General features: G+C 37.7%; 1 pseudogene; it reads left to right on the forward strand.

Moving 5' to 3' along the window:
- Nucleotides 1-323: 323 nt before the first annotated feature.
- LOC147378666 (bcl-2-like protein 1 pseudogene) lies at nucleotides 324-1,020 on the forward strand (annotated as a pseudogene).
- The last annotated feature ends 21,228 nt before the right edge of the window (nucleotides 1,021-22,248 follow it).

Genomic DNA, 22,248 nt, shown 5'->3' on the forward strand with positions numbered 1-22,248 from the left:
CAAGAAACACCGCCCTCAACGTCATCGACCTTATGATCTCCTTACCTAGGGATAAACAAAAACCCTAACTAATCAAGCTAAAAATCTGGTTTCACAACAGAGAATGCCTCGGAATCCGGAAAATATTTTTGTTGCTATGCTTGCTTTGCTTGCTTTTGCTTCCCACCCCCCCAACCCCCCCCAACCCCCCCAACCCCCCCACACCCCCCCCGCCGCTCAAGCTGAATTAATTAATCATACTTATTGGACCTATATACCTAACCACCTTTTTTACTACAGGTATTTTAGACAATAGACTGGTGGAACCCATCCTTATTATAAAAATGTCTCAGAGCAATCGGGAACTAGTGGTTGACTTTCTCTCTTACAAGCTTTCCCAGAAAGGATACAGCTGGAGTCAGTTTAGTGGTATGAAAGAACACAGAACTGAGACCCCAGAAGGGAGAGAGTCAGATATGGAAACCCCCAGTGGATCAGTGGCAACCCATCCTGGCACCTGGCAGATAGCCCCACAGTGAATGGAGCCACTGGCCACAGCAGAAGCTTGGATGCCCAGAAAACGATCCCCATGACAACAGTAAAGCAAGCCCTGAGGGAGGCAAGCAATGAGTTTAAACTGAGGTACCAACAGACATTCAGCGACCTGATGTCCCAGCTCCGCATCACCCCAGGGACAGCATGTCAGAGCTTTGAACAGGTAATAAATGAACTCTTCCGGGACAGGGTGAAGTGGGGTCACGTTGTGGCCTTTTTCTCCTTCAGTGGGACACTGTGCATGAAAAGCATAGACAAGGAGATACACGTATTGGTGAGTCAGGTCACAACTTCAATGGCCACTTACCTAAATAACCACGTCAAGCCTTGGATCCAAGAGAACGGCGGGTGGGACACTTTTGTGGAACTCTACGAAAGCAATACAACAAACGAGAGCCAGAAGGGCCAGGAGCGCTTCAACTGCTGGTCCCTGACGACACGACTGTGGCTGGTGTGGTTCTGCAGGGCTTGCTCTTCAGCTCATAGTAACTATTCCTTTCATTATAGTCATTCATATTTTATACAAGCTTATGTTCCTCTTCCTTCTGTTATAGCTATAGAGAACTTACAATTTAATAAGACTCAACGTTTTGTGACTTATATAGATTACAAATTGTATACTTGTTTTAATTCCTCTGTTTCTTTGAAATATGAACCCCTAGAAAGAGGGTCCCATGGCAGGACTTGTCTCCCAACAACTCACTAAATTACTCCGGTGATCTAAACAATTCATTGGATGGTTAATTCTTGACATTTTGAGATTAATAGCCATTTACACTACTGCTGCTGTTGCAGGCCTCGCAAACCTCATTTCAAACACAAAACTTTATTCAAAATTGGACCAAAGATGCCCATACTATGTGGGCCACTCAGGCTCAGACAGATGAGGAAATTCAGGATGAAATACAGGAACTAAAAACAGCTGTCAAATGGGTCGGAGATCAATTAATAGATTTACAAAACCAAATAATGTGATTGGAATTCTACTCAATTTTGTATCACCCCCGTTCAGTTCAACTATAGTGCCTACAACTGGGAGCAAATTAAATTTCATTTGCAAGACATACATGACAATGCTTCCCTAAATGCACAATTATTACAAAAAGAAATCTTTGAAACCTTCTCTAAAAGTCTGCCCTCTTCCAATAATTTGGAAACTTTAGCTGAACAGCGAGCTGATCAATTATCTGGGCTAGACCCTCGAAGATGGTTCCAAAGTATTACTCATAGTATTGGGTCTGGTGCCACAACATTGGTAATTGTCCTGGTAATTATATTTGTTATATACCAATGCCTTTCAACAAAAATTGTTCAAAGTAAACAAGCTCAATTGGTCAGGGCCTTTTTTACAAAAATAATAAAAAAGGAAGAATTGTCAGGGAACGTTTAATTTTAAGGGATCCTATAAGTTGTTTTCTGTTTCTCAAGGGCCTTCTGTTCCTTATCAGTTCCTGGAAAACAGGAAGGAGCAGAGCTGCATGCAGTTCTCAGGACTGAGGTCATGAGGCTGAAGGCATACATGGATTCCTTTCAGTAACCTTTTTACTTTTCGGTACAACTGCTTAGTCATGTTCCTATGTCCAATACATGGGTTGTCTTCTGGCCCTGTGACGATTGTTATTCCCCTAGTTACTGTTGTTAAGCGTCTGGTTTCGGTGTTTTTTACTCAACTTTATTTTTCTGCCTAAAGCGTCCTTGTATAACAATATATAAGCACACGCTGCCATGAATAAAGTACCCTTGTTCCACTAGAGACCTCGGTCCCCCGCGTCCTTCTTTTCTTTGCCTTCTTTTCGTCGACTCCTGTCCCCAGGTTCTGGTCTGTCAAGAAGACCGTAACAAACATGGTTAAGTGCCAAAGAACTGTTAACTATTATTATTATATATGTAAGTAAAGTTTATTTTCTGTATCTTATCATAGCCTTCAAAAACCACTGCTAGATTCATATCAGATTTGGAGACTAATCTCATGTACACGATAAGCCAGGTGTCACATTCAAAACTCATGCTGACTTCAGTGTCTGAAAGAAGAGAGTAGAAATACTTTTCCCTATTCCTCCCACTAGGTGCAACTGAAAATCCTAGACATTATATATTAAACCGACATAGGAAGATTTTCAAAGATAAAGAAGGCAGGCAATCCAGGGAACTAGAGCCCCAGGATCTACATGGTGGTGAATTCCCTTCATTTTCTTCTCACCTCATACGTCCCAGGCTGGGTACTGAAGAAGCCAGCAACCCAAAAATGTTAATGACAAAGACAAAAAAAAGAACCTCCCAGAAAAGCTTGCCCTCCTTTCCAATAGCCCCAGCAAAGGGACAGCTTAGCAAGACAGCCAACATTGAGACAATAACCACAGAAAAGCCTGCTGCCCCGCAAACAAAGGCCCAGTGGAGAGTCTAGGCTTCCCCACGCCACACCCCCTCACTCCAACCCCCATCCTCACCCGGTGCCAGGATGCAAGGAGGCGCCACCCTCCCCTCGAGGATGGCATCAGAGGAGGCCTAGTGCAGTCAGGACTTTTACCACAGCTCAGTAATAACCAGGCCACCCCAACAGTGCTGGTGGAAGCCTTGTAGGAAGCAGTTAGGAACTGTCTCTCCTCCCAGCCAAGGTGGTATCCACAGAGGCCAAGAGAGGAGATGATTTTTTATCAAAGTACAAAAGGAATGGAGGTAGAGGATAGGCTTTTTAACATATAGCACTGAAGCAACTGGACATATTTAAGCAAAAAAAATATAAACCTCAACCTAAGCCTGAAACCACTTCCAAAAAAAAAAAAGTCAAATCATATATTTAAAAATAAAATATATAAAATGATATATTTAAAAATAAATCATATATTTAGAAAATAACAGGAGAAAACCAGGGGGGACATAAACTTGGTGAAGAGTTCGTAAATATGACACCAAGAGTATAATTCATAAAAGTGAAAAGTCAGTAAATTCAACCACATCAAAATGAAAACTTCTGCTCTGTGAAAGATCTTGTTAAGAGGATGAAAGGACAAGCTACAGGGTATGAGAAACTATCTGATAAAGCACTCATCTAGAACTCTTAAAACCAAACAGTAAAAACAAACAGTCCAATTAGAAAATGGGCAAAAACATAGGGAAACCTTTCACTGAAGATGATATACAAATGGCAAGTATGCTTGGGAAAAAAGTTCAGTGTCATGAGCTAAAAGGTAAATGCAAATTAAAGCCATGATGAGATACCATTATATATGTCTCAGTGTGATTTAAAAAAAAATGGTGACACCACCAAATATCAGCCAGAATGCTGATACTTGATATACTGTACATTGCTGGTAGGGATATAACACGGCACAGCTACTTGGGAAAACAGTTTGGCATTTTCTTAATTAAACATATATTTACCAAACAACCCAGCAATTGTACTCCTGAGCATTTATCTGGGAGATATGCAACATTACTGTAGCAGCATCATTGTAAGAGACAAAAAATGGAAACAACCAAATGTGATACTGCTGAGCAGTAAAAAGAAATGAACTGTTGATAACACACAACTTGGATCTCAAGGACATTATGCTAAGAGAAAACAAACAAAAAATCTCAAAAGGGTACATACAGTCCATTTCTATAACATTCTGGAAATGATAAAATTTTAGAGACAAGAAATAGATTAATAGTTGCCAGAGGTTAGCCAGGATGGAGGAAGGGAGGGAATTCGATGTAGCTGTAAAAGGCACTGGGGGGAGTGGGAGATCTTTGTGGTGATGGAATAGTTCTGTGTCTTGATTGCACTGATGGTTACACGAGTCTACACATGAGATAAAGTAACATAGAATTCTATACACACATCATGTCAATGTCTAATTCCTGTCTTTGATATTATGCTATGATTATGTAAGATGGGCCATTGGGAGAAATTGAATGAAAGGTACACAGATCTTCCATGTACTACCTTTACGACTTCCTATGCATCTATAATTATTTCAAAATGAAAAGCTTTTGCTTTTGTTTCATTTGAGGGGCATTCCTAGAAAACAATAGAGACTTAAATGACTTCCAGTCAGAAGAACCATGCTCTGTCAAGGGCAGTTGAAAGCAAACGGCAATGAACAGGAGGATTAGCTACCAACCACAGGGAAATGCCTTATATAGAGACCAAGAAAACAGTCATTCCTTTCCCATATGAGTTCCCAGTAGGTTTAATGGTTTTTAACCCCTGACGGCAGATTAAAAACTAAGCCAGGAATTTTAGAATGTTCAATTTTCAGCCCTATCCCCAGTGATTCTGACTTTTTTGAGTTAGGATGATCACAATTATCCTAGAAGATTCTAGAGTGCAGCATGCACTGAGAATACTGTATTACAATAAAGAATGTAAAAGCAGTTCAGCGTCTGAAATGTGACACTCTTTTGAGCCCCATGAAGCCAAAATAAACACGAAGATTTATGTTATTCTAATGGTAAGGTTATTTTAAGGCCAGTTTCTGAGCCCCCAGAACCTCCTAAATCTTAATTAATGGAGCAATATTCGGAACCCAAGCAGTTTAAAAATATCATAGGTAGTTTTCAACATGCTATGTTTAAAAAGAAATTAGTATTTTATCTTTGGATATCACTGATTCTCTCAAAATGACCCCTTTATTTTTTCATAGCTATTAATAAGATGCAGGGAAAATAAGTGCTCTAAATTTCAGGTATTAATCTGTGATGAAATGCTTGTAGAAGGGGAATTCTCTGTGGTGTAAACCATGGAAAAGAGCAGCAGGGACCCTTTCATATTGCCCAGGATAGTAGAATGACAAATGTGTTCTATAAAGAGGACTTGACACAAATTTAAAAATTAAAAATCATTAAGCTTTATATTAATTACTATAATTATAAAAGGTTCTCAAAATTCCACATTAATATTTATGGCTTCAATTAAACTGTATTTAACAACAGTTAATGATGTTCCTGAGCAAAGTTGAATATTATAGTTAATATCTAACTGTGGTATAGGGCAAAATCCTGGAAACAGTGTGAGAGCTGTAATAGAGGGCTTCTGTTCATGTCTCTATTATTCTATTTCAAGTTATTCCAAGAACCCCAGATGAGTTCTTCATCAGTTTCCTCATGTATAAATTTGAGATAATAATAGTCTGAGGAAGAAGAAAAAAAAATACTAATATGAGAAAGCACTATGCCCTACAGTGCTAAACTGTCATTGTCATCATTATTACCATTTTAAAAATTCAATTCTTATATTTTAGCTGCCCACTTATAGGTCTATGAAATTAACTTGAAAAAAACTCTTATTTATATAACTAGAAGAAGCGTCCCATGATCAAATTTACTGTATGGAGAATCAGTTAATTGAAGGGTGATGGTTTCCAAATTGTAAGTGACTTGGGCATATTTGCTGACACTGATGAATCTTGTTAATTATAACTTATGAAAGTAGCCAGCTCCCTTGGCATATAGTGCCATGTGGCACACAAATATTGGATGTCATTTACAGTTTTCCTTTTATAAATTTAAAAGTTGTATTTTGTTTCTATGTCTAACCTTTCCATTAAAGGGAACTTCAGTTGAGCTAGCATTAAAATTTTAAGTTCTAGATTTAAGAGCAGATTTCTAGTAATATACATCAAGCTGTCAATATTGCAAACCCTAAAGCACTGTGGAAGGCTGTAAGATATCTGGAAGAATTTCAAATGTCCATAGCTTGCAGTACTAATTGGAAAGTATGAACATGATATTGAATCATGTGAGAATGAATGACATGTAAATTTTTTAAACTTCACAAATATAAAATTATACAATCCTAAATAGCTTATAAATAAACATCAATGAATGATTTGTTAGAACAATTGAAAATAATAATAACTTAAGAACTAGCTGTAACTTGAATATCAAAAACACAAATAATATTTTAATTAGGCCAAGTCCTTACAAATAGCTGTGAAAAGAAGAGAAGCGAAAAGCAAAGGAGCAAAGGAAAGATATAAACATCTGAATGCAGAGTTCCAAAGAATAGCAAGAAGAGATAAGAAAGCCTTCTTCAGCAATCAATGCAAAGAAATAGAGGAAAATAACAGAACGGGAAAGACTAGAGATCTCTTCAAGAAAATCAGAGATACCAAAGGAACATTTCATGCAAAGATGGACTCAATAAAGGACAGAAATGGTATGGACCTAACAGAAGCAGAAGATATTAAGAAGAGATGGCAAGAATACACAGAAGAACTGTACAAAAAAGAGCTTCACGACCCAGATAATCACGATGGTGTGATCACTGACCTAGAGCCAGACATCCTGGAATGTGAAGTCAAGTGGGCCTTAGAAAGCATCACTACGAACAAAGCTAGTGGAGGTGATGGAATTCCAGTTGAGCTATTCCAAATCCTGAAAGATGATGCTGTGAAAGTGCTGCACTCAATGTGCCAGCAAATTTGGAAAACTCAGCAGTGGCCACAGGACTGGAAAAGATCAGTTTTCATTCCAATCCCAAAGAAAGGCAATGCCAAAGAATGCTCAAACTACCGCACAATTGCACTCATCTCACACGCTAGTAAAGCAATGCTTAAAATTCTCCAAGCCAGGCTTCAGCAATATGTGAACTGTGAACTTCCTGATGGTCAAGCTGGTTTTAGAAAAGGCAGAGGAATCAGAGATCAAATTGCCAACATCTGCTGGATCATGGAAAAAACAAGAGAGTTCCAGAAAAACATCTATTTCTGCTTTATTGACTATCCCAAAGCCTTTGACTGTGTGGATCACAATAAACTGTGGAAAATTCTGAAAGAGATGGGAATACCAGACCACCTGACCTGCCTCTTGAGAAATTTGTATGCAGGTCAGGAAGCAACAGTTAGAACTGGACATGGAACAACAGACTGGTTCCAAATAGGAAAAGCAGTACGTCAAGGCTGTATATTGTGACCCTGTTTATTTAACTTATATGCAGAGTACATCATGAAAAATGCTGGACTGGAAGAAACACAAGCTGGAATCAAGATTGCCAGGAGAAATATCAATAACCTCAGATATGCAGATGACACCATCCTTATGGCAGAAAGTGAAGAGGAACTCAAAAGCCTCTTGATGAAAGTGAAAGTGGAGAGTGAAAATGTTGGCTTATAGCTCAACGTTCAGAAAACGAAGATCATGGCATCCGGTCCCATCACTTCATGGGAAACAGATGGGGAAACAATGTCAGACTTTATTTTTCTGGGCTCCAAAATCACTGTAGATGGTGACTGCAGCCATGAAATTAAAAGATGCCTCCTTGGAAGGAAAGTTATGACCAACCTAGATAGCATATTCAAAAGCAGAGACATTACTTTGCCAACAAAGGTTCATCTAGTCAAGGCTATGGTTTTTCCAGTGGTCGTGTATGGATGTGAGAGTTGGACTGTGAAGAAGGCTGAGCGCTGAAGAATTAATGCTTTTGAACTGTGGTGTTGGAGAAGACTCTTGAGAGTCCCTTGGACTGCAAGGAGATCCAACCAGTCCATTCTGAAGGAGATCAGCCCCGGGATTTCTTTGGAAGGAATGATGCTAAAGCTGAAACTCCAGTACTTTGGCCACCTCATGTGAAGAGTTGACTCATTGGAAAAGACTCTGATGCTGGGAGGGATTGAGGGCAGGAGGAGGAGGGGACGACAGAGGATGAGATGGCTGGATGGCATCACTGACTCGATGGACGTGAGTCTCAGTGAACTCCAGGAGTTGGTGATGGACAGGGAGGCCTGGCGTGCTGCGATTCATGGGGTCACAAAAAGTCGGACACGACTGAGCGACTAATCTGATCTGATCTGATAAATTATGACTTTTTAATTAACAAAAATATTTTTATTATACAAGTATGAGAACTTACCTTTTATCTATGTAGATATGTAACTAATATCATGTTTATATTTCAAACATACTAATTCTACATCTTTAAGAAAATTATTGTTAAAAATTAAAATTTAAAGTATGAAAGTAAACTTGGTGCTTCCTTAATAGCCATCATTTTCTGTACTACAGCTTTTTCTTCTTCTCCACGAAGAGATATCTACTTCAAAGTATACAAACATAAAAGCGAAAGTGTTAGTCGCTCAGTCTTTGTGACCCCATGGGCTATAAACTGCCAGGCTCCTCTGTCCATAGAATTCTCCAGGCAGGAATACTGGAATGGGTCACCATTCCCTTCTCCAGGGGATCTTCCCAACCCAGGGATTGAACCCAGGTCTCCTACATTGCAGGCGGATTCCTTAACGTCTGAGCCACTAGGGCAGCATACGTGTGTAGTTGTCCTTACATAAGAAAGCAATAATGATGTGACTGTATTGGCTCATCTGTTTGCCTTCTACCTCTCTTCCTCCCAAACAGAATTACAAAATCTTATTATAAATACATATTATAAATAACAGATTATAAATACACATTATAAATAACATAAAATAATTAGCCAAGGAAACTGAGATAGAATAATGAGTGTTTGAAAAATAAGTTGAAGCTGTAAGTAGTTTAGAATGCACATGGCTTGGAATACTTGCTGGAGAAGGGCTACAAATTTAGCTTTAAGGGAAAAATATGATGGGTTAATGATCCATCAGGTCCAGATGCTCAGGAGGTGTGATTATTTCCAGGGCTGACATATGTGAGACATCTCTCCCATGCATCCTTATACAGTAAGGCTCTCTTTGCTGGCATCATCAACACCACCTCTACACTAGTGGTAAGTGTCACAGGCATTTTCTTGTAGCAGCTCTCTAAGCTGACTGATGCTATAGCATCAAAGTTTAGGAAAGTTTATTTTACAGAAGTCAAAACTGTGCAGAACAGGGACCCAGTGCCCTAATGGGCAAGAAATATGGACTTGAACCATAGCGAAAGTACAGTGGCAAAATGGCTCTATCTTAAGCCACAGACAATTTTAAAGTTAACAAGAGGAAAAACTTTTATTGAAACTTTTATTTCATATTTAACAAGACAGAATTTGGAGACCAGGGATGTTGTTAAAACATTGTTTTAGATCACAGGAGGAATACTCTGGAGCTCTTATGATAACTCCAACTGATGACTGGTTTTATTTAATCATATTTCTATGATCTAAAAATCTCAAAAGAATTTGTCAAAATAATTATCTTGACTTTGGATCAGAGAAGGAACTATTGTCCTTAAATTACAGAATTTCTTATAAAAGGAAGAACGTTAATATTTGATTCAACTTTTTTTTACTACCATACTATCAAAGTAACAGTAATTGCATATTTAGCACTCACAGTGTGAAAGGTGCTGAATTAACATTCTTTTAATAATAGCAAAATGACACTGTCCTCAGATGCAGAAATCTAGGAAAATGTTATGTAAATATTTGAGGTCACAATTTTATCTGAAGTGTTTAGAAAAAGGAGCGAGATATTGAAATGAGACAAATGGCTTAGATGCTTAATGGAAACAGATGGACAGCAATTAGAGGGGATGCTAAGCCAGAAGCACCACTGCGAATAGTTTTCGGCTGGAGAAGAGTGAATGATGACAGCCCAGGAAGGAGAGGACCGAGAGAGGATAAGTAGAAATCGCTTACTCCAGCTCCGGTTTTACCTCAACTTCTCAGTTAGTAAATAAAGAAAGAATTTTAAGGTTGAAAAATAATTTAAGCAATGCTGTACTCTTGCCTGGAAAATGGACAGAGGAGCCTGGTAGGCTGCAGTCCATGGGGTCCCTAAGAGTCCGACACGACTGAGCGACTTCACTTTCACTTTTCACTTTCATGCATTGGAGATGGAAATGGCAACCCACTCCAGTGTTCTTGCCTGGAGAATCCCAGGGACGGGGGAGCCTGGTGGGCTGCCGTCTATGGGGTCGCACAGAGTCGACTGAAGTGACTTAGCAGTAGCAGCAGAAAATGAAAGGGCTTCCCTGGTGGCTCAGACGGTAAAGAATCCTCCTGCAGTATGGGAGACCTGGGCTCGATCCTGGAGTTGGGAAGATCCCCTGGAGGAGGGTACAGCAACCCACTCCAGTGTTCTTGCCTGGAGAATCCCATGCACAGAGCAGCCTGGCGGGCTACAGTCCATAGGGTTGCAAAGAGTCAGACATGACTGAGGGACTAAGCCCAGCACAGAAGATGAAAGTTCACTTTAAATCATAGGATATCATTTATTCTTTCTCCCCCACCCTCCTCTCTCTCCTCTTCTTCCTTTTCTCTTTTCACTTACCACAGCCAGGATTTGTTTTATAGCTTTGTCATTTTCTTCATTTTGTAGGAAAAGGGCACAGACACTCTCACAACTGCAATCTTGCGTTATTATTGTAAAGGAGAGGAAAAAAAAAAAACAACTGTATTTTAAAGGATGGGAGGATGAGGTGGAAAGGAACTGGCTACTAACATTCATTTTCTTCATGTTCAGTAAGTCTAGCAAATCTGAATAATGAGGAAAGAGAAGGGGGCTAAAATGGCTTAGAGATTCTTCAGGTTCACTTTCATAAAACACTAGTTGTAAATTTCTGGTTTGGCAAATCATTTCTAACTAGGATGAGACAGGCAAGTTGGGATAAGTGTATAACTGCGCTTATTACTTGGTTTGTTCTGATTATATTTAATAATGTTGCACAATGACTTTCAAAATACACCCTGCTAATGATTTTAATTTCAGTTTTCTTTTTTGAGGTTACCACTTAAATAGCCTGAGGCATTAGTGTTTTGACAGAAAATGCTGGGAGTTACTTGTAAACCACTCACCTTCAAAATCTTGAAACATGTATCATTAAAAACCTAATTGAAATCATGTTATGTCAAATAAGACAAATAGTACAAGAAACAGTGTACACGAAGAGTGGAAATATTTGGGAGAAAAATAAATCTTTCTAATTACTCACTAGTGTTTGGGGAAAGCAGGTGCTTGCTCATAAGGATAGTAACTTAGGAGATTCCTTGCTTTTTCAGTAATGGAAAAGCCATTGAAGTTTTTAAAACATGCATCAAGCTATAATAATAAATATGTATGTGTCTCGAGTAGAACAAAAAAATTCAATTTTAAATATTAAAACAACTGTAGCTTATTGAATATCAGAAAAAAATAAATATTTGAAATTACCTAGATTGGTGATTAGCACCAAATTTCTTCACAGAAGATTTAGCCATACACTTTTTTTTAAAGATTTATTTATTTATTGGCTGGACTGGGTCTTTATTGCTGCGTGCAGGCTTTCTCTAGCTGAGGTAGCAGGAGCTACTCTGTAGTTGCAGTGTGTGGGCTCCTCATTGTGATGGCTTCTCTTGCTGGAGAGACCAGCTCTAGGCACCAGGCTTCAGTAGTTGCTGTACATGGGCTCAGTAGTTGTGGCACACAACTCCATGGCACGTAGGATCTTCCCAAACCAGGGATCCAACTGGTGGATCTTCCCGGACCAGGGATCCAACCAGTCTCCCTTACATTGCAAGGTGGACTCTTAACTACCAGACCACTGGGGAAGCCCTAGCCAAACACTTTTAAATTTATATCAGAGTCACAAGTATTCAAAGGAATACTGAAAAATAGGTGACCAAAATTCTTGAAGAAGCATGAATTTTCAATTTCAAAAAGCTTGGATTAAGATACTGTGTGAAAGTGAAAGTGAAGTAGCTCAGTTGTGTCTGACTCTTTGTGACCCCACGAACTATTTCTTACCACGCTCCTCCGTCCATGGGATTTTCCAGGCAAGAGTACTGGAGTGGGGTGCCATTGCCTTCTCCAGAGGATCTTCCCGACCCAGGGATCAAACCCAGGTTTCCCGCATTGTAGGCAGACACTTTACCATCAGGGAAGCCTAAGATACTGTGTAGGAGTCATATTATATGGCAGAAAAAAGTCTGGCTAAAATCCAGAGGCCTGGATTTTGCAACACCCATTTTTGCCTCTTCACCACTGTAAGTTTTCCTTTGTATCTAATATGAAAGCTTTGGACTAAATACACTGAGTTCCATTCTAATTCTCATACTTTATGAATTTGCAAGATCTTATTGGAAAAAGAGAATGTATTCTCAATCCAAGATTAGTGTTCAGAATTCAATTATGTTCCAGGATTCAAATGTGCACGTTATGATCTCAGTTTTCAAAAATATTTACATATAAAAGAATTCTAAGAGGGCATACACCAAAATGTCAGCATTTATTTTATTTAACAGCATTTATTTTATTTAACAGCATTATTTTATTTAGCGATATTATTACCACTGCCACATGCCAGGCACAGGGATCTTCACCAAGTACCGTGGTGAACAAGAAGGATCCAGGCCTGTCGCTCATGAAGCATGTCAACCAGTGGCTCTATCTTGGGAAGGCAGAATTGCAGTGTGATTTTCTTTTTTTTTTAATCTCATTTCTGAAGTTGCTACATTTAACACTTTTGTAATAAGAAAATGTTACTACTTAAAAATTTCTACTGTTTTCGAGCCTCACATAGTTCTACTATATCTATGCGGTGATGGGCTAAAGAACACTCAGAACTTGAATGATGCTACAATGTTTAACAAAAGCAAGGCACCTGATTAAATCTATTTTCACAAGTGATGGGTTTTATGAGTTTTATTATTGACTTATTGGTGTATCAGACCCTTGTGGTCAGGTGATCAGATAGAAATGTGAGACTGCTTACAATTCTTAATCCTATCTAGGAACCTAGAAAACTCTTGTAAAAACTTTGGTGATAAAATATCCAGAAGAAACTATTTTTTTAAACTTTTTTTTTAATTTATTTTTTTATTTAAGGATAATTGCTTTACAGAAATTTGTTGTTTTCTGTCAAATGAAATTTTATTTTTTAAGTAAAATCATTATGGACAAACCTCAGTAGTCATACACCAGATAGTAAAACTATACAGGGCTACCTATAAAAATAGATTTGATCCCAAACTAAAGTAGCCTCTCTGATGAGGTCTGTAATACTGTCATAATCCTTGCCATTTGGATTGCCAATGGCAATATAATCCTTGCCAATCTTGATCCATTTTTTCTAGTCATTGTTTATTGATTTCTGTTTAGTCTTGTATGATTCACATTTTCTTTTTTTTAATATGATTCACTTTTATTGTCTCATAGTACTCCTTGATTAAGGACCTGTTTGGGAGAAATGAGAAATTCCTTCTAACATTTGCAATACTTAAGCTTTTCAGCCAGATATGGCTTTCTTTCTTATAACATTTTTGCACTTTTCCTTTCTAAGTTTTCTTTTCATAATTATCGTCTTCTAAATCACCCATAAGTCTTCATTCCACATGAATTTAACCTGATAGCATTTTAGAAATTACTGTTCTTCTGCTATTGCAATTATTTTTCCCAATCTGATAATACATAGCTTTCCAGATATTTTCATTCTTCTTATTACTATCATTGACATAATTTTTAGTAGTCTATTATTGGGCTTCCCTCGTGGCTCAGTGGTAAAGAATCTGTCTGCCAATGCAGGAGCTGTGGATTCAATCCCTGGGTCAGGAAGATCCCCTGGAGAAGGAAATGGCAACTCACTCCAGTATTCTTGCCTGGGAAATCCCAGGGATAGAGGAGCCTGGCAGGCTGCAGTCCACGAGATCACAAAAAGAATTGGACACAGCTTACCAACTAAACCAACAACAACAACAAAATCTATTACTAACATTTAAAAGCAGACATATCTACATGTAATATGCTAATTATAGCCCAAAGGAATACATATTAATAAACAGGATGTTGAGAATGATCTAGATAATAATATAAGAAAAATGCTGGCATTTTTCAGTACCTAGGTAGGAGTGTTTTGTTTCTATAGACAGCCTAATCTGATATTCAATAATTTTAGAAAATTCAGGATAATATAACAGAAATAGTTATTTGTTAATTTGTGGAAATGGATTTGAACCACTCTTCCTCCAGTTTTCTATAGTCTTCTATAGTGGTATTTTATTAATTTGCTATATTCATCATGCTGTAGTTTAGGCCTGTGTCATGATATTCTCTAACCAGGAGCATTAACCTCTATTTTTACATACAGTTTAGGCTATATTAGCTTGAAACTATTCTTCCTATGTCTTATCACTAACTTTTTAATTTACATTAACAAAATTTTTTCAGATCTTATTAATACAAGGCACATTTGGAGACACAAAATCTAAACGTTATTTCTGTCCTCTGGGAAATTTCAACCTAGCTAGGGAAATTAAACAAATTATAATAATTCAAACTTAATTTCTAGTTAAATTTAATCCAAGTTCTTTTGGGTTGTACAGCATAAACTACGACATGTACAGTGTAAATTCCATAGTTATTTGAATATGAAGATAATGTGACTGCAACAGTCCAGACCTCATTAATCACCAGTATTGGTTCAGTTGATCTACAACTGATCATTGACAGCTGATCTACAGCTGGCTTGACAAATGTACGTTTCCCTTCACCTCTTAGCCCAGCATAGAGCACGTGTCATAAAATATCCAAAGTGCTTTCCTCTGAAACACTGATAAATGTTACTATATACATTTTACACATAAAGAAATTAGAACTCAGAAAAGTTAAGTTCTTTGCCCCAGTGCCACATCTAGGGACCCCTTTTAAGTCTTATCCTTTCAATAAAACATGGTTGCTATGGAACCACTAATGTCAAAATCATTGTTCCTTTAGTAAATCCCCCAACAACTGCTTAGATCTATCCCAGGAATAGTAGAATCGGATCTATGCAAAATTTATGGAAACTATTGCCTTTTCTACATTCACAAAGTATTTCTGGGAGAAATGAGAATTGAGAAGATCTGAGATCAATTAATAGTCACATCTTATAATATCATGCTGTAAAGGATCTGAAGACTTGTTTGAGATTAATTTTAAAAAGTGCCATCATTAATTATTGATGTTACCATGGGCATAGAAAGAGGAAGTTCTTGTATACCACTAAGGCATTTTTTACCCCTAATCACAGTTTATCCATTTTACCTACAATATAATTTTACTGGTTTGTGGTCACTTTATTTTTCACTACAGTGCATGCTGTAATCTACCATGACCCTCTGCTTTGACTCCCTTATCACACAACACACTAATTTTTCTATTCTAGCTCCTAGTAACTATCTACTTCAAATAGTTCTTTTTATAATCATGAGGGGGAAAGATCTTTAACCCATTTAGCTTATCTTATGGAGAGATTATAGTTTGTCACTTTGAATAGCTAGGTATCACATGGATATAAAGAATCAAAGTCAACATATAGAAATAGAAAATAATTTATAGTCACAAAGAATTGAGTTATAGTTACCATAGTAACCTTAACTATGAACATTAACCATTTCTAAGGTAGAAAACTCAACCGTAATAGTACAGAAACATGGCTTTTTCATTCTTAATAAGCTGGAGATATTATATATCATAATTGTATGCAATAAATTACTTCTGTGGAGTAAAGAAACCTCTAAGATGGTAAATCAGCAGTTTTTAAGGGCTGACTAGCTTCTGCAAGATGCCCTGTGGGCAGAAAAATAATATACCTTCTATTGCAAACTGTCTATGGATATCTATGTAATAAGAGAAGTAAAAATAAACATTTGGACATACTATAGTCTTGGAAATAAAGACAAATTTCTAATAAAATCATAGAATCTCTGAGTTGGTAACAACTTTAAGGACCAGCCCAACGCAAAAGTGTATTGTATGGATTCCCTAACAGATTACAGCCAGGCTCAGCTGAAAACTTCAGCAATAGAGATCTCCCTTTCTCACCAAATGACCCTTCTTAGTATTGTACAGATTGAGGTGTTATTATAAAGTAGTTTCTGTGAACCAACAGTCTGCCTCCTTTTTTGCTTTTTTTTTTATACCCACTGATTTCTGCTCTGCTCTGCTCTCTGCAATGGCACAGAGTGAAAATAAACCCTATAACAACACTTGACAATCCTTTAGATAACTGAAGACAGCTAGTAAGATTTTTTTGACACCCCACTCCAGTACTCTTGCCTGGAAAATCCCATGGACAGAGAAGCCTGGTAGGCTGCAGTCCATGGGGTCGCTAAGAGTCGGGCATGACTGAGCAACTTTACTTTCATTTTTCGCTTTCATGCATTGGAGAAGGAAATGGCAACCCACTCCAGTGTTCTTGCCTGGAGAATCCCAGGGATGGGGGAGCCTGATGGCCTGCCGTCTGTGGGGTCGCACAGAGTCGGACACGACTGAAGTGACTTAGCAGCAGCAGCAGTTAGATGTTTCACCCGTCTGATTCCTAAAATTAACCTTAGTTCCTCCCACTCTTCCTGTAGATCACAGTTTCCTAACACTGCCAGCCTCTACTGGTCATGTGACAGACCTTAGATATGTCTCTTGAATTAAGGGGTGTGTGTGTGTTTAGTTGCTCAGGTATGTCCAACTCCTTGCAACTCCATGGACTGTAGCCCACCAGGCTCCTCTGTCCATGGAATTTCCCAGGCAAGAATACTGGAATGAGTTTCCATTTCCTTTTCCAGAGGATCTTCCCAACTCGAGGATTGAACCCACATCTCCTGTGTCTTCTGCATTGCAGATGGATTCTTTACCTGCTGAGTCATGGGGGAAGCTTGAATTAAGGGGGAAGGGCTGCTAAATTGAGCAAAGTAACTCTCTAATGTATCTCTTAAACATCCCAGGAATTTGACCAGGGTAGTCTCTCTCAGTGGAGAAGGCAATGGCACCCCACTCCAGTACTCTTGCCTGGAAAATCCCATGGATGGAGGAGCCTGTGGGCTACAGTCCATGGGGTCACGAAGAGTCGGACACGACTAAGTGACTTCACTTTCACTTTTCACTTTCATGCACTGCAGAAGGAAATGGCAATCCACTCCAGTGTTCTTGCCTGGAGAATCCTAGGGACGGGAGAGCCTGGTGGGCTGCCGTCTATGGGGTTGCACAGAGTCGGACACGATTTAGCAGCAGCAGTCTATCTCAGACTGAAGGAAACTAAACTTTTCACAGTATTCTTATTAACCATGTAGTCAATTAATCACTGCAGATTGTTTCACATGAACTGCTTTGCTTTTTCCTACAGTTTTGTGCTTGTATATTAGCATTTCTAAGTCTAAGCAACAGCCCCTTTTTCCTGCTGATTCCATCTTGTTTCGGTCTGATATTTTTTGTCAAATATAATTTGACAGAGTTGAGGAATAAAGTTCTGAGGCTACCATTGCCACATTTTGTATTTCTAATGTCTTCTGTTTCCATGGTGATTTTCCATATTTGCCTTCATTCCAGATGGAAACAGAGGTGGAGGTGATACTCTTGTCTTGTATTTTGATGCCTTGGTATTTGTATAGCTTTTTAAACCTCACAGCCACTTGTAAGATTGACTTACACCAATTGGTATACCTTTATTTTAGAGATGAGGGTACTTGCAAGGCCACACAGCTCCTAAGAGACACAATTAGGACTAGAACACAGCCTAATTTCTCCCTATATGGCCTATTGTAGCCTTCAACGGGATCCATGCTTACCCTGAGGTGGGCAACAGACTCCATTACTACCAACATAGCTGCGACTGAAATCCAGGCACTATTAGGAAGAAAGGAGCATCTTCAATTTTTGTATGCATTCTATTCATGATAAACAAGATAGCCAGTATTTAAAGTAATATAGCCATCAATGTTGTTAGCTACAGATGTTAAATAAGCTGTGAGTATATCTGAACTATCATTGACCTACATAGCCAGCTTATCCATAAGGATATCATAAGAGGTAATACTTTTTTCTAAAATTATCATATACCAGTCTTACATTCCCTCCCTACTAGTCTAGTAACTTTGATAAAATACTTTGGAATCTTTTATCCTAAAGAAGTCAAGTAAAATCTTATATTCTTTTATAAATATTAATTATTTATATAATATTTTGTTCTACCATCTCTCAATGAATAGATTTTTACTCTCTGAAATGGGGAAATTATTATCTTTCAAGTCTCCAGAAACCTTTGCAGGACTCTATGATTTTTTGGTATTTTGTTAATATTAATAGAAAATCTTAGATAACTGATGAAGGTTTCTTTGCCATCCTGAAATGACACTTCATCTGCTTCTGGAGACTAAAGCTGCTTTGCATTTATCAGAAGTTTCATATTACCTTCTTAAATATCTTGGTCTATGAGTCCTTCAATAATTTGATGATTTCCTATTTTTATTTGAAAAATATTGAAGCAAAACAGGCTCAGATATTGTTTGTGACATATAGAAATCTGAAATCATTTTCCTCTAACATTGAGCCTAAATCTTTTTTATTCTTATTCCTGCTCCTCCTGCTCTTTAAGCTTTTAAAATAGTTTAAAAAGTCACATGGGTTGTTCCCTGTAACTTTTTTTAAAACAAATTTATTCCAGATCTTAGTCTTTCCTATATTATTTCTAGATATTTGTGCTACCCTTTTAAATTAGCTGTTATTTTTAAGTCTCTTTATTTTTTGCACATCTTTTTAAACAGAAGATGTTAATCAGAAAACTCCTTATACAATCATACTTATTTTTTACTAGTGCTTCCTTATATTCTTTTTCTTTGAGGTATTTAGTTTTCAATGACATTTTTACAAATCTGAAACTCTCAAAAATGTTTTCTAAAAAATAAATAAATCTCTTACCCATTGTATGCCATGGATCATTTTATAACCCCTAATTTAGAAATGTACTTGTGTTTTCACTGAAATTTTTGAAATCTGTTTTTCTACTTTATTACTTTTTATTGTCTTTGAGTTACTGGCAAGTACAAATTAGCCAAGAATATGGCCAAGGAAACCTTCATACTGCAGACAAACAGTTGTGATAAATGAGTTTGACCAGATGTTTTCCTCTTTGGTTTAAGGAGAAAAAAAATCTGGGGAAATACTCTTCCCAGTTCATACAGATTTCCTATGGATAAAGCCTTGCCAGCACCAAATGGGATGAGAAAGATCTTTTGTAAAAGTAAACTGTTATACAGTGAAGTTTGATTACTATTATTGCTGACTTGCTAATACCTTAGAATTATTATTCCATATGGTGGAAAATTTTAAGAGGTACATGAAAATTATTAAATTCCCAATGTATACAGACTTGATATCTTTAGGACTTGGTATTTTATATGTATTAAAGCATAGCAGATTAGTCTTATCAGAAATCCAGACATGTAGAAATAAGCCCTATCACTATACGTATAAGCTACCTCAGGAGCTGATCAGTTAACAGCTATGCCAAGCAGAGACAAGGGGCTTCCTAGGCGGCGCTAAGAAGAACCCACCTGCCAATGCAGGAGACTGTAAGAAACATGGGTTTGATCCCTGGGTCAGAAAGATGCCCTGGAGGAGATCATGGCAACCCACACCGGTATTTTTGCCTGGAGAATTCCATGGACAGAGGAGCCTGGCGGGCTACGGTCCATAGGGTCGCAAAGAGTCGAACATGACTGAGTGACTAATATGCATGTACAAGCAGAGACAAGATTGCTAGCATAAAGGCTGCTTCCACCAAGTCACTTGGGAACCTTGACTATTGGCAGACAAAAAGAATTGGAATCTTGACAAGTAGACATTCATTTTGTTATAATCCACTCTTTTGTGTCCACAGTATAGTGATGCCAGACCTGTAGGTTAGAAGATTTTTCCCATTTATTTCATCATCCTGTCTCTTTCCAAAATAGGATATTTCAGTCCCAGAAAATGTGAAGGAAAACAACACATTAGGATTGCATAAAATCTCTTTGTTATTTCCCTCATTCTGGAATTAATAGCATGCCAGAATCACAGATTCCTAACTCATCTGGGACAATAGCAACCACAACATCAACCAACATTTTCCTTCTTTAGAGTTCTTAAACCACCTTCCATATACTAATTTGAACCTCCAACTGTTCAGATAAGAAAACTGAGGTTCTTAAAGTATCAGTCACTTGCCTTAAGTGAAAAAGCTAGCCAGTGACATCACAAAAACATCAATGGACACAGATATTCATCAATTTCAAATGGTATATATATATATATATATATATACACATATAAGGCCACACACACACACATATTTTTTTTTTTTTACTATATCATAAGTATAAAGAAATTTGTGGTTTCTTTTAAAATTTCATCAGAAGGATTCAAAGAAGAGATAAAGGCAGAGGTTAGGTAGTACAGATCTGGACTAAATGATGTTAGATAAGACTAGACCTAAGTGCAAGAGCCTGAACTATTATACAGAAGGATTAGATGAGAACTATCCCATGAACAGAATGTCAATAGCCCAGGTCCTAGAATTTGCTCTTACTCTCAATAAGATGAATCCTAAGATAAATTTGAAAGGCTGATTAGGGTCTTTGGTTGCTGAGAAATATTCCATTGGCTATTGTGAGTTAATGGAGAAAAGTAACAGATAATGAATCAAAAAAGAAAAGATATATTACTAGTAGTTTATAGTCATTATATTGGAGAACTGGAAAGACAGAGAATTTTCCAACTTCAACTCTTTATCCTTTATCGTAAACTATACTTCAGTTTGCCAAATATTGATTCCTCTCCCCTCAGTGTTCCTCATTTCAGGGTCCTCCCTGTGGGAGGATTATACATGTCTTTCCTGTCTCACTTAGAAGTGTTCATGAAACTTAGAGCAGAAGTGGATGTCTTTTGTGTGGAAGCTATTAAGAGCCAGCTTATGCTTTGCTGTGTCACTTTTCTCTGCCTCAAGAAGAGCAACATAAAGGTAGCTCCTTCAGCCTTTTCCTGAAGATAAGGAAATATGGAGAGCCACAGCCTGCTTGCAATGGGCATATACCATGAGTGAGAAACTTTTGTGGTTATGACCATTACAGTGCTGTGATTATTTGTTGCTGCAGTATAATGTATGCTTTGCTGACAGTTATATTCCTCCTTCTTTATACTAAAAGAACTGGATAAATAGTGAAATATACACTTTTCAGGCTCGTAGTAATGATTGTCTTGTTCATTGATTACCTTTTTAAATTAAAATGCTGCTGCTGCTGCTAAGTCACTTCAGTCGTGTCCGACTCTGTGTGACCCCATAGACGGCAGCCCACCAGGCTCCCCCATCCCTGGGATTCTCCAGGCAAGAACACTGGAGTGGGTTGCCATTTCCTTCTCCAATGCATGAAAGTGAAAAGTGAAAGGGAAGTCGCTCACTCCAACTCCTAGCGACCCCATGGACTGCAGCCTACCAGGCTCCTCCGTCCATGGGATTTTCCAGGCAAGAGTACTGGAGTGGGGTGCCATCGCCTTCTCTGAAATTAAAATGACAGGGTATTAAATATTCCTGGTAATTGAAACTGTACATGATTAAATGCATAAGAAGTATCTAGATACATATAGTATAAGTATGGATAAGATAAAAGTTATGAAATTTTACACAAAATTGGTGCCTAACAATTATAGAGCCAGCAGTGACAAAGTTCTTCAAAAGCAAAATGTCTCATTGAGTAAAGCAAAAAATACATACTTTTTTAAAAAATAGAGCTAAAAATTTTCCCACAAATTCCACTAGTTCTAAGAATCTTTTCCAATTATTCCTATCACACTTGAGTTCCCCAATAATTTCAAAAGAATTTTGAAAACCAAAAGAGCCTATTCCGCTTAAATCTGGTACGTCAAAATTGAATGTCATAAGGAGTTGGTTACTTCTAATTTTAATCTTCAGCTACATTTTTATAAGAAAAGAAATATTTATATGTTTAAACTGATAGCTTGGCCAGTGGTCATTACCTTCATTTTCATTTGTGTATTCTCTATTTAAAGCATAACCTCTGGTACTTTTAATCTCATTACTAAAATTTTAAACTTTGATTTC

Source organism: Bos grunniens, chromosome 2, assembly GCF_055505025.1.
Source record: "Bos grunniens cultivar Pamir isolate PY7600 chromosome 2, Bosgru_T2T1.0, whole genome shotgun sequence".
NCBI classification, from domain to species: Eukaryota; Metazoa; Chordata; class Mammalia; order Artiodactyla; family Bovidae; genus Bos; species Bos grunniens.